Source organism: Mustela erminea, chromosome 9, assembly GCF_009829155.1.
Source record: "Mustela erminea isolate mMusErm1 chromosome 9, mMusErm1.Pri, whole genome shotgun sequence".
Classification (NCBI taxonomy): Eukaryota; Metazoa; Chordata; class Mammalia; order Carnivora; family Mustelidae; genus Mustela; species Mustela erminea.
This window is the reverse complement of record NC_045622.1, coordinates 8,170,023-8,183,398: the sequence shown is the minus strand read 5'-3', so window position 1 is coordinate 8,183,398 and position 13,376 is coordinate 8,170,023.

Genomic DNA, 13,376 nt, shown 5'->3' with positions numbered 1-13,376 from the left:
CGGCCATGTGCTGGGGTCGCTGGGGCGGGGGTGGGGGCAGGGACGGGGAGCAAGAGCCGGAGAGCTGCCAGCAGGAAGAACAATGGGCCAGTGTTGAGTGCTGCCCGGAGGGGCTCGGTGGAGGGGACAGTCGGCCGGGGCTGCGGAGGCGTGTTTGTCCAGGCAGGAAGCCACAGGGGACCCTGAGCCAGCCTCCCCTGGCACATCTCCTGCGCGCACCTGCGGCAGAGCCCCGGGCACCCTGAGGCTGCGGTTGCTGGGACGCCTGCCCCAGCCCACCGGACCGGGCAGATTCCTTACTTCCTGGTCCTTGCTCGAGGACTGGCCCTGTCCCCGTCCCTGCCACTGCTCCGGGAAGCGTTCCCCGTTGCGTTCAGGTTGCTCAGCCTTCTCCCGCAGCCATGTCACGGCCTCACCATGTGGGAGGCATTCCCTGAGTGGGGAAACTAAGATCTAATGCAACCACTTCTAAGAGGGAAGGGTGCGGTGGGGCCAGGACACCTCCTAGGCTCTCATCAGCATCTGATGGGCGTCCTGGGTCTCTCCCACTGCATTGAGACTATGAGCCAACACGGGTGTCTCTTCCTGGTGAGTGGGAGTGATGGGATCACAAGGAGACACAGTTCCTGGTGTCACTCACGTGGGGAGGAGGCCTGCTGCTCAGACCAGGCCTGGGCCGGGAGGAGGGAGCCAGTGTGGGTCCGCATGGGGTTGAATAGAAGTAAGGAGGCCACAGAGACGAGCCCCACCATGGCATCCATTTGAACACCACGTATGGAAAAGGCAAGACCCGCGAGCCATGCGAATGAGCTGACTGTGGCAAGTTTTGGAAGGTGGGCTTGGTTGGTGTAGTTTCTTCAGCAAGCCTGCTGTGCTCTGGGCTCCTTCCCACCGTAGTCTCTCTCGGGCGGTGCTTAGTAATATAATGGCCAACCTTCGCGGGGCTTCTACTGTTTCCAGCTCTGCGGGGCTCCTTTTCATGCAGTCTTTGATTTGATCCTCACAGAAGCCTGGCAAGGAATTATTATCTGTGTTTTACAGACAAGGAAATGGAGGCAGAGAGTGTTAGGTGACCTGCTTAAGATTACAGTTTTGAGGGGCATAGCTGGAAATGGAACCGGGACCTCTCTAATTCCAGAGATCAAATTCTTCACTGCTTTTTGTCGTGGGGTCCTCTGGTCAGCACCAGCCACTGTGCTGAGTCAAGGGGGAGGGGGCGGAGTTTGATTTAAGCTCGGAGGGAGGTCTTGAGGGTGGCAGAGCTCCTGGGAGGACAGCGTTGCAGTGTGAGGCGGGTCCTGGGGTGTGGGCTGCGTCCCTTGGTCATTCATCTTCCCTCCGAGTGCATTTCCTTCCCACGCTGCAGCTTAGACTCTGTTTTTAGGTTAGTAACCCCCACAGCTTTCTGTAACCCCTGCCCAGTGGTCCCCCAAAGCTCAGGAGGTGCAACTGAAATTTAGAACTGAAGTAGATCTCCAGGTATACAGTTCTCCAGGCGACTGGAGGGCGCACTCCCAGGGACGTGCACTCTGCTACTGCCCGGGTTCAGCATGTACTTCTCATGGGGACTGAGAGCCACAGGCAGCTGCCCAGGCTGCCTGGGGGCATTTGGAGGGCCGGACAAGGGCAGGTGTTCAAATCTTTGATGCCAGCCAACTGCTCTGGCTGATCTAATCAGTCCAAGCAGGCATCCCGGTCTCGAGCAGGTGAGAGCAGAGGGCTATCTAGATTACATTATGTGACTCACTGTCATTTATAAACTGATTTAGTAACCTGGCTCCTCAACCCAGAGAAAGAACAGAGAGCTCTCTGGCCACCATGGAGTTGGAGGCGGCCACCAGGAGATCCTACATAGGTTTGGCCCAGTGATCTCTGCGCATCCAGCCACTCACTGGTATGGATGTTTGTGACTCCAGGTGACTGTATCATGTCACCTACTGTCACTCTGTTCCATGTCCTCATGCCTCCCTGTGAGGCAGGCAGTCCAGAGGACTCCCCTTGGGGCCCGAGTGCAGTCTAGCCACAACCCTGGCAGAGTCACTGCTATCCCTTTCAGAGACTTGCCAGGCACTTGTAGTGTTTTGCACGTATTAACTAATCTAATCCCTACAAAAATGTTAAAATCTCTGTGCTCAGAGAAGGTAACTTGCCCAAGATTGGTGGATATGTTGGTTCAAGACTCAGGAACACCATCAGCAGCACGAATTTGAGTCTATTGTGAGACGCTGTACCTGAGTAAAGTTCCCGGTGCTTGTGACAGCAGTTGGCCTTGACGGGCTGGGGAGGTTCGCTCTCCAACTTCAGGGCCGCTACTGCTCTCCACGTGGTTGTCACACACTATGAACAAAGATAAATTGTCGGTGATCTACCCATCCATGAAACTTTTCTGAGCACACCCTCTGTCACTGGCATCATGTCAAGTTTTCTGGATACAAAAGAAACCCAAGATGCTTCCTTAAGGAACCCGCTCTTGTACCAGAAGAGGTGGTCTGCTATGGTTTTTGCATTCCAGAGCTTGGTGCCATCAATGCATTGGGCCATCCACACTCTAGCCGAGGCGGCTTTGGGACTGCCTAGTCGTCTGTCTGTACCTTGCTCAAGAGTCTGTGCACCGGCCTATGAAGGCCTCCTCTCTTGTGCCGAAACGGTCGCCCTGTTGCAGAGATAGATGTGGTCTGAGTAGCATCTTTGGTTCAGCAAGCAGGACTGGCAACCTCTGCACGAAGAGGGAAGGCAAAGATACTTGGATCTGATTAGACTTTTGGCTTCTAGGCTCAGCATCCGTCCCCTGGTAGGACTCCTCTAGCCACCTGTGGCAGAGTGGAAAGCCCACCAGAGCCCTTGCCCCCCCTCCCGCTAACTGGCTGACCTTCAGCCTCCTTGAACTCAGTCTCTCCTTGGCCATTGTGAGGGCAGTGGTGGGGCTCAGTGGACATTTGCTGAATTTGTTGAGGGTAGAGTATCTGGATTTAATGTCATTGGTGATTTTTATCTGTCTCCCTTAGTTGGGTTTTTAAAAAAGTGCTTTTCTGCATGTGCATATTTCTGTGGAAATATGTGTATTTGGGGGAGATGCTTTCTGACCCACTGTTTTCCTTGTTCTAGTGTGAGGATGTTTGTGTGGTTCTCTCCTCCGCCTCCTGCCAACCCCAACGCCCACGAGAATGCAAGTTCTCTGAAGTCAGGGACTTTCTTTGCTCACTACTATATCCTCAGTCCTAAATACAGCCTGCAGAGCAGCAGAATGATGGTCAACAAATATTTGCTGAATGAACAGACAGAAGAATGACTGGCTGTTTGAAACTTAACTCTCTGAGCTGTTCTCATCACAAGAAAAAGACGTCTAACTCTGTATGGGGGTGGATGGTCACAAGACAAGGTACTGACCATTGTTGCGGTATATACTTACGTCAAATCATTTGATATGTCAATTGCATCTCAAGTAAGAAAAAAAGAAAAGAAAAGAAGAAAGAGAAGAGGGAAAAAAAAAAGAAGAGTTATGGAATCCAAGTGCCCAGGTGGGAACCCAGGCTCTTCTTAGCAGTTGCGGGTTTTAGCCAAGTTTCTTAACCTCATTCTGTCTGTTTTCTCATCTGTAAAATGAGGCGGATACTTCAAAGCATTGTTATGAGGATTAAATGAAATAATATGTGCAGAGTATTTAGAACAGGTCCTGGCATAGAGTAAATGTCCAGAAATCTTGGCTATCATTGGCTTTGCAACTGGGAGGAACAGTTGATCTCTGCCTCCCCATCATTTTTATTTATTGTTTCATGGTGTGACTGTGTCTATTTGTGGAACATATTAACTAAGGAAGGTTTTTCTTTTTTTAAATATACTCATGTCAATCAATTTATACTTACTGTGTTCCCGTTACATTTCTAACCATTGCGTTTTTATTTTCCATATTTGCTCTCACAGGTAATGACAGAGATATTGGGCTCGAATCAAAAGTGTTCATATTAATTAAAATATTTCATATTAAAAAATTACCAACAACAACAACAAATATTATAAACAATAATGACTACCATTCATGGACTTTTAGTATGTGCTGGGCATTGTACACTTTGGCCTGGACCAGGGACGATGATGTGTAGATGTTGACTTCAGGTCTGACTTTGTCTCTGGGTTCACTGAGCACACACTTAGCTTGCTTGGTTCACTAGTCTCTCCTGGTCATACTGTGGCCACACGTACCTCGCACACTTACTGCCTGACTGAATTAATAGCTCTGTCTTTGAAGGCAGGTCTTTTTTTTTTCTGCCTTGGACCTTTGAGATGTCTAAAAATTTTGAGTTGTCTTTCTGTCTTATCCTTTTCCTCTTTCTCTTCTATCTCCATTCACATTTCTATCTCCTTCTCAACTTCTCCATCTCTTCATTCATTCATTCATTCATTCAAGTTATTCTCCCACCAGACTACAGCTGCCTGCATGACAGCTCCCCTACGACCGACAGTTGCCCAAGAGCATGGCACATATGCAAATAGACTTGTCCCGGCATGCTGCAGCCTTTTCCTTTTGTAGTAAACTAAACCTCTGATTCACAAGGAAACAGAATTTACTGTAGTTCCGATTTCCATAGTGTTTGTGCACAAATCATGAACTATACCTGGTGAAAATCGTGACTCACCAGAGGGCTTGGGGTTACAGGACAAGGAACTGGAAGAGATTTTTTTTTTTAATGCACTTGAGAAGGAAAAACGATTGACAAGCATCATTGGACAAACCCCCTTCTCTTTACTCTTTTGAGCTGTTAGCTCAAGGGGAAAAGGACCAATGGCGTCCCTGATGTCTGTTGCCTGGGGAGCTCTGGTCACTTGGGAGCCTTTCAACAGTGTACAGAAAACCAGTGATACTGAGTGGTCTAAGTCACAGGCATGCCGACTGAGTGCCAGGTCACAGGGCCACCTGATACTATTCCTTGGTGGGGGGAGTAAAGGAAAGGGGTTTTCTCTGGGTGCACAGCTTTCATGGTGCCAAGCTCTTCTCTGTGCGTGGGAAACAACGGTTATGTGCTTTCCTGGACAAAGGATCTTCCATAATACACTTGAGCTGGAGGTTTTTGTTTTTGTTTTTTTGTTTTTTCTTAATCAGGGCTTTCTAGGGGCATTCCAATGAGTAAGAGTTTGAAAGAGGATAGATAGGAAAAGAGATCTTGAGAAAAAAGGAAGAACTAGTGTTTTTAAATTCTAACGCTGAATGGTATTCATATTAACAGAGTAAGAAAAAGTGTGACTATCTCAGTAGATGCTGGAAAGGGATAGGATAGAACACAACACCCTATCATCATGTACTTTCTCACTATACCAGAACAGAAGGGAACTTCCATAATCTGGTAAATTGCATCTTTAATAAAACCTACAATGGAGAGCACACTTAATGGTAAAAGAGATCTGGAAGTTGACAAGGCTGCTTTCTCTCATCACAGTCAAGAGGGAGATGCTTGCGGTTGTTGGGCCCAGGAGGGTGAGGGGAGAAGGTGACCCAAAAGAGATACTGCTAGAGTGCCTTGAGCTGCAAATGGTCAAAGAGGTCACCAATCAGAGGCAATAGCCACCCCAGGCAATTGCATCTCAAGTAAGAAAAAAAGGACCGGGCAGGACCCACTGCACATGTGTGAAGTCCAGTCAATTAAAATCCTCCCTGGAATGGGGTCAGTCATGTGCGGCTGTGCCTGGACAGAGCAGTGAGGGTAGAGGCTGCTGGCAGGGGGTTCTGAGCCTCAGGAAGGACTAGGTTTTGATTGCCTAAGTTAGTGTTTCCTAAATCCCAAAGGATTGTCACCTGAATTCCTGAAATTTGAACAAAACAAAATAAAACAACAACAAAAAACAGCCAACAGGGTCATAGACCATTCCTAGACCTACTGAGTCAGGTTTTCTGAGGGTGGGGCCCCAGGATATTTCTCTATAATAATTATCCTGCATAATTTGGATGGAAGCCACTCTTTAGGGATTCTTGTAAGACTTTTCATTTAAAAAAATCTGATTTTTCATATCAATGATAACTGCTTGGGCACAGGGTCTGTGTCTTTCCTAGACAGAATTTGTAATGTCTAGCATGATTCCACATATAGAGTTAGTGCTCAAAAAGCATTTGTAGAAGCATTATGGGAGCTGTTTCTCAACGGTGGCCATCAACTGTGCAGAGTGTGGGGGAGGGTACTGTTGACTCAGAGATGAAACTATCAACCTGAACCTATTACTCAATGTGCGATGCCAAGTAATGGTAAATCACAAAAAAATAAAAAATAAAAAAAATAAAAAAATAAAAAAAAATTCCCTTTGCCTTGAAAGAACCACGTGTGGGTAGAATAGCCTAGAGACTTTCTCTTTTGCAAAGGCTATTTTTAAAGCTCCAGGGTAACAAGCAAATCAAAGGTAATAAACACCCAGCTTTCTTGACTACCTTCCAGGATTGTTTATGGCAGTCTTCAGCCACAGATAATAATTAAAGCCACCTGGTCCTTGGTTTTCTCATCTGCAAAATGGGGGCATGGACACTTGCCAGCTTCTTTTGTCAAAGAGACATCAGTAGGACCGGGGGACATCTGTTTAGTATCGGGGGGCATTCAGGAGAGCCATAAAAAGAGCGGGGAACCCTCCAATTTCTCATGAACCCCAGGCTGCTATATACAAGAAAGTCCTCACTTCTGAATACTGGCATACATCCAGGCCACTTTGCCTTGGGTCTAGGCAGTCTCTATTTGATCAGAATGAATGTGATTTCCTTTTTAATTGTACCTAGTCATAACATCTAATTATTTAAGGCATAATAAACCTGGAAATCCCAACCATTAATGCTACTCCCAGATAAGAGCCTGCCATGCAGCTGTCAGCCCTATTTGTCAATAATGGCTGGAAGCTGGGGTTGACGAGGTGCAGTCTGAATCCCACTGCTTCTTCGGCAGAGGTAGCCCAAACTGCTCTTACCTTGGAAAAGTGCAGACTGTTGAAGCTTGGAGGGTCCCTAGTGTGCATGAAGGTTGAGAACAAAACCATGAAAAGGAATTCAGTTATGTAGTCTCTTGGTCAGAAGAAAACAATGAAAACTAGTGAATGCAGAGACTTTACACTACTATTGCATTTCATTATTGCAATAACAATTGTTATACTTATTATTACTATTCCTATTCTCTTGATTTGGAAGAGGACACTGGAGCTAGGAGAGGTGAAACACCTTATCCAAGGCCACCCGGCTAGCAGTGCAGCTAGATTCCATGTCAGGATTCTTGACTCTAAATTAAATGATCTCTTCACTATGCTCTGCTGTCTTGCCCAGAGGCAAATTCTATGGAAGAATGGAATGATTCTTGTTTGCAGAAGAAATGAGAAAGGGGCTTAGCTGATTCAGTGTGTAAAGGAAACATGGGGGATTCTGTAGGTAGAAATGAACTTTGATACTATATCCATGGATTACCCGTTTCACTTGGGGGTCCATTATTGTTTTAGCTGGACTTAGGCAATGTACCTTTTCATGTATTTAAATTTTTAATATCATAGTATTTCTCTGAAATAAATGGTGATTCTTAACCTGGGAATTCTCATGAGCTCTACAGACTGTCTCCCAAGGAAAATGTATTTATGCACATAAGACCCCCCACTTTAAAAGCACCGGCCCCCTCTCCTCTCCCACTTTACCCCTAAGGTCAGGAAATCTTTCTCTAGATATGACTTATAAATTGCTCTGATTTTCTGGGCCACAGAAAATCTTCATAGTCTAGGGACTGCTCAACCTGTAGGCCATCAATTTTTTCTATTTCTAGTCCTATCTATCCTATTTATCTATCCACTGATGATAAATCATTCACTGGAAGGACATATGAATTTTTTCTGTCTATGCAACACCACATATCTGGCTATACGATGCTGACAATTTCTCTGTTTTATTCATTGCTGTATCCCTGACGCCTAGAACAATTCTCAGCATAATTACATGATGTAATCTGTATATTTTATTTTTGGGTTGAATACACATCTTTAAAATTTGTTGTGTGTGGGGCGCCTGGGTGGCTCAGCGGGTTAGGCCGCTGCCTTCGGCTCGGGTCATGATCTCAGGGTCCTGGGATCGAGTCCCATATTGAGCTCTCTGCTCGGTGGGGAGCCTGCTTCCCTCTCTCTCTCTCTCTGCCTGCCTCTCTACCTACTTGTGATCTCTCTCTATCAAAGAAATAAATAAAATCTTTAAAAAAAAAAAAAAAAGAATTGGACACTTGGGAGCCTGGGTGGCTCAGCGGGTTAAAGCCTCTGCCTTCAGCTCGGGTCATGGTCTCGGGGTCCTGGGATCGAGTCCCACATCGGTCTCTCTGCTCAGTGGGGAGTCTGCTCCCCCTCTCTCTCTGCCTGCCTCTCTGCCTGCTTGTGATCTCTGTCTGCCAAATAAATAAAATCTTTAAAAAAGATTTAGACATTGAGTGGGGTAATTTCATAATTTTTCTCTTAGAGTTTATTAATGTGGCAAATTACACTGAGAAAGGTTCTAAGAACAAAGCATCCTTGTATTCCCGGAATAAATCTTACTTAGTCATAATGTGTTGTTATTATTATTATTCTATCACCATCATGTACCAGCAAACCAAAATGTTACTTGGGGTTTTTGAACCTCTGTTCACAAGTAACAGGCCTGTAGTCTTTCCTTGTATTCACTTCTCTCATTTCAAAGTCAAGAATTACATCAGCCTTTTATTTTCAAGCTACTCGTGACTTTTTTGTTTTGATTCTCTCTGAGAGACAACATAGTGTCGGTTTGTTTGTTTTGTTTTTTTAGAATTTAATTCAATAAATGAGTCTGTATCTTTTTATGGGTGAGTTTACTGCGTTTTATATTCACTGTAATTCTATGCTATTAGAACTTATCTTGCTAGCCTGTTTCTATTTTCCATTCACTGTATTTTTTTTTTAATACCCCCTTCCTGTTTTACACAGAAAGATCCAGTTTTCTTCAGCTGGTTTAAAAATGTGACATTCTGGGGCACCTGGGTGGCTCAGTGGGTCAAGCCTCTGCCTTCGGCTCAGGTCATGATCCCGGGGTCCTGGGATTGAGCCCTGCATTGGGCTCTCTGCTCAGCGGGGAGCCTGCTTCCCTTCCTCTCTCTCTGCCTGCCTCTCTGCCTACTTGTGATCTCTCTCTGTCAAATAAATAAATAAAAATCTTAAAAAAAATAAAATAAAATAAAAATGTGACATTCTATATCTGTTCTTATAGTAAGAACAAAAGTGTCTATCACTCCTTACTTCTAATCCATACTTGGGTTTATATTTTCCCCTGTCAATTTCTTAAATTTGTCAATACTTATATTTTCCCTTCTGTAAAACAAAGACATTAGCATATTTTAATTTCTCTTTGATTTTTCTCTTTGATCTCTTTAATTTCTCTTTAATTTCTCCAGGGCCACACATTATATGCCTCTGCAAATTAGTGAATGATGTCCTTTGCAGTTGAGCAATCATGCTGATATTTTTTAGATTTTTTGCTCTGGGTAGTTTGGGATGTATTTTCTCCTTCTTTTCAACTTAAAGAAAATTCCTATCATCAACTTTAACCATGGATCTGATCAACTTTTGCTCTTGTATTTCTTGAAATTTTTCCAGTTGCCCTTTTTATTTGAGTGCTTCCTTAAAGAGCTATTTTAATGTGAGGCCTTGTCTATCTGAGGATGTTTTTGTTATGCAACAATATTTAACTGATAGTTTGGCTGGGTTTAAAATTATAGGTTCCATGCTCTTTTCTTTGATACTGTAAAAATATTTCTTCATTGTTTGCATCTAGTTTTGCTGCTGAGAAGAATACTATTAATATGATTCTTGTTCCTCAGCTGTTAATATACTTTTTTCCATAGGTTTTTAGATTTTCCTCTTTGCATAAGTTGTTTTTAAACTTCCTTGTAATGAGTCCAGGTGTTAGTTTGTCCTCACCTCTATGGTTTGTCCATTAGTCTTTCCATCTTAGATCTTTCATAATTTCTTTTAAATTTTAGGAATTTATCATCATACTCAACACAAGGATGAGACAAGAATAACCACTATCACCATTTCTGTTCATCATGGTATTCGCTAACCCTATAAGGAAAGGAACGAGATGTAAGGATTGAGGGTGCCTAGGTAGCTCAGTTGGTTAAGCATCTGCCTTTGACTCGAGTCATGATCCTGGGGTCCTGGGATCAAGTCCTCTGTTGGGTTTCCCACCTGACAGGGAGTCTGCTTCTTCCTCTCCCTCTACTGCTCTCCCTGCTTGTGCGCTCTCTCTCAAATAAATAAATAAATAAATAAATAAATAAAATCTTTCATTAAAGAAGAGAGAGAGATATGTAAGGATTGGAAGGGTAAAGAGAAAACTACTATTGTTACCTGAAGAAATGATAATCTACCTAGAAAGACCATCATAACCAAGAGAGACAAACTTTTAGAACCAGTACAAGACTTTAGCAAGGTTGCTAGAGGTAAGATAAACTCACAAATATTATGTTTCACTAACATCAATGGCTAACTCAAAAATACAACAGAAAGTAAGATGCCATTCACAATGTCAATAGGAGTTACGAAGCAAGTAGGAATAAACTTAGCTAAAAACACACCAGAATTCCATGGAGAAAAATTTAAAAATCTAGTAATAAAGGATATGGAATATGATCTCCATGGATGGAGAGCTATCCCCTGCTTAGCTGGGCCAAATTAATCTTATAATGATATCAGTCCTTCTCAAAGCATTCTATAAATTCAATGAACAACCAATAAAAATTCCAGTTTATATTTTTTTGGAGGAACTTGATAAACTTATTCTAAAATTTTAAGATATGCTATAATAAATAATAATGAAAACTTTAAAGCATTAGGACAAGAACAGACAATGAGATCAATGAAGTACAATGGAATTTAAAGACAGATCCATATATATAAATTAGGTATTTCTATTAAAAAAAAGGACAACACAAATAAAGTTAAGAGATGCCAGGGCGCCTGGGTGCCTCAGTGGTTTAAAGGCTCTGCCTTTGGCTCAGGTCATGATCCCAGGGTCCTGGGATGGAGCCCTGCATTGGGCTCTCTGCTCAGCAGGGAGCCTGCTTTGCCCCCCCCTCCACCCACCGCCCCACCTGTCTCTCTGCCTACTTGTGATCTCTGTCAAATTAAAAAAAAAAAAAAAGAAACTTAAAAAAAAAAGAGAGAGAGATGCCAGATTAGAAGAAGAAATCTATATTGAGTAAAACAGATAATATCTAGAATTTTACATGTAGAATATACAAAGAATTCCTAGCCAACAAGAAAATGACAGCAACCCCACTGGAGAAATTCGCAAAGGAATAAAGAGTCATTTTAGAGAGGAGGAAGTCCATAAGGTAAACAAGCATATGAAACAAGCATATGAAGAGAACAAGTATGTATCACTACATATTAGTATTAGTAATGGAGAACAAATCCACAATGAGCTATCACTACACCTATTAGGTCAGCAAAAATTGGGAAGCTGGATGGTGCCAAATTTGGTTGAGACATGGAAAACCATGAAGCTGGTGGGAGTCCTGGAGAATAATCTGGTTGTATTTTGTCAGCTTAAATATGTGCAGACATAGTAATTCTACCTCTGGGCATATAACCCACAAAAGCATTCACGTCTGTAAAATGATGCCTCAAACTAGTCATCGATACTTTGATTGTGAAGGGAGAAGCAGGAGACAATCTGATTAAGTAAAATGCCGTGTGTGCATTCAATGGGCTTCTGTGAAGACATCAGAAGAGACAGATGGGATGTCTACCCAGCAATGTGGATGGACCTTAAACATGGTGCTGAATGACAAGCTCGGGAACAGTGCAAGTGCTTATAAATCAACATGAATAAAAAAATCCGTGCATGCGAAACAGTACACATTTTGTGAGGACAGGTACAAATGTCTACAAATAAAGGGATTGACATCAACCAGATGAAAACCTGTTTTGACTGGCATGTGATGGAGTAGAGTGGTGACAAGAGAAAGACAAGGCATGGAAGATGTAGGTAGGGAATGAATGAATGAATGAATGAGTGAATGAGTGAATGAAAGAATAAGATACCCATGGTGATAAAATGCCGTGGCTGAAAAGGATGACGAAGGCCCAAACGGAAAGGGGGAAAATAAGGCCTAGTCTGGATGACGGCACATAGTGAGTACAAGTAGATAAATGCTGAATGAAGGAAGGAATGAAGTCTGTCGTAAATCCTTTTTGCAAAGCTAAGGATTCTTTTGCAGTATGAAACAGTGCTCTTTAATGAATTATTTTAGATGTTTTGGTTCTGATATTTGAAAGTTTTTTAAAGAAATGTAAGCACACCTCAATTTGAGACATCCAGAGGCACTGAAAGAATGTTTTCTTCAATTTCTTGAAGCATTGCATACACATGGACACCTCCTTCCCTTTTGAATTACGTCATGTAGTTTGGATTTGGATTCTCAGCAACCCAAAATGTCTTCCCAACAAATATTGGGTATTTCGACCAAGTCTCGGTTCCCAAAGACCTGCTTCTATGTAGTCATTGATATCCAGAGTCTTTGCTGGAAGCACTGAGCTGGCATCTGGTTCCTGAGCTTCAAAGCTGTCAGAGGCCACAGGGCTTAGAGTTGGGCATGACGGTGGGCTTATCTCCTGACCTTTGTTTTTTACCTGCTGCTGTATAAGATCTGATTTGTCAGTATACCTCTAGATTTGTCTTCTTCCTCCCTTCTTTCCAGAGGACAGAGAATTATCCCAGATTTTCCATTGATCTGTTCTAGGTTTTAAACATGGCTGACATTTGGCTTTCATTGCCTTCAACTTAACAAGTATCTGTCAGTGTGATTCTTTTAAGCTCTGGGTAGTCTGACAGCCGGCCTATCACCTAAGAGCTCTGTGACATTGGGCCAGTTAAATTTCCTGGGCATTTGTTTCTCTGAACCATATGGACAGAAGTTTCCTCACAGAGTTGTGGTAACTCAATCAGATGATGTAGTCAAGGCTTCACACAGTGCTTGGTGCCTAGTAAGTAGTTGTTACTGCTTCATGGAAATTATTATGCAAGGCCATGAGAAGAGACCAAGATAAATAAGAAAAACTTATTAATTTCGTAAAACTTGGAGAAATAGGACAAAACGCAGAACAATGTGAGGCAGGACCAGTGAGTTGCATATCCTCTTAAGAACCCTATGAGACATTCAGAGAACTGCTTCTTCGTTTTATTTTTTTTTTTATTTTTTTTTTTTATTTTTATTTCCAGCATAACAGTATTCATTATTTTTGCACCACACCCCGTGCTCCATGCAATCCGTGCCCTCTATAATACCCACCACCTGGTACCCCAACCTCCCACCCCCCGTCCCTTCAAAACCCTCAGATTGTTTTTCAGAGTCCATAGTCTCTCATGGTTC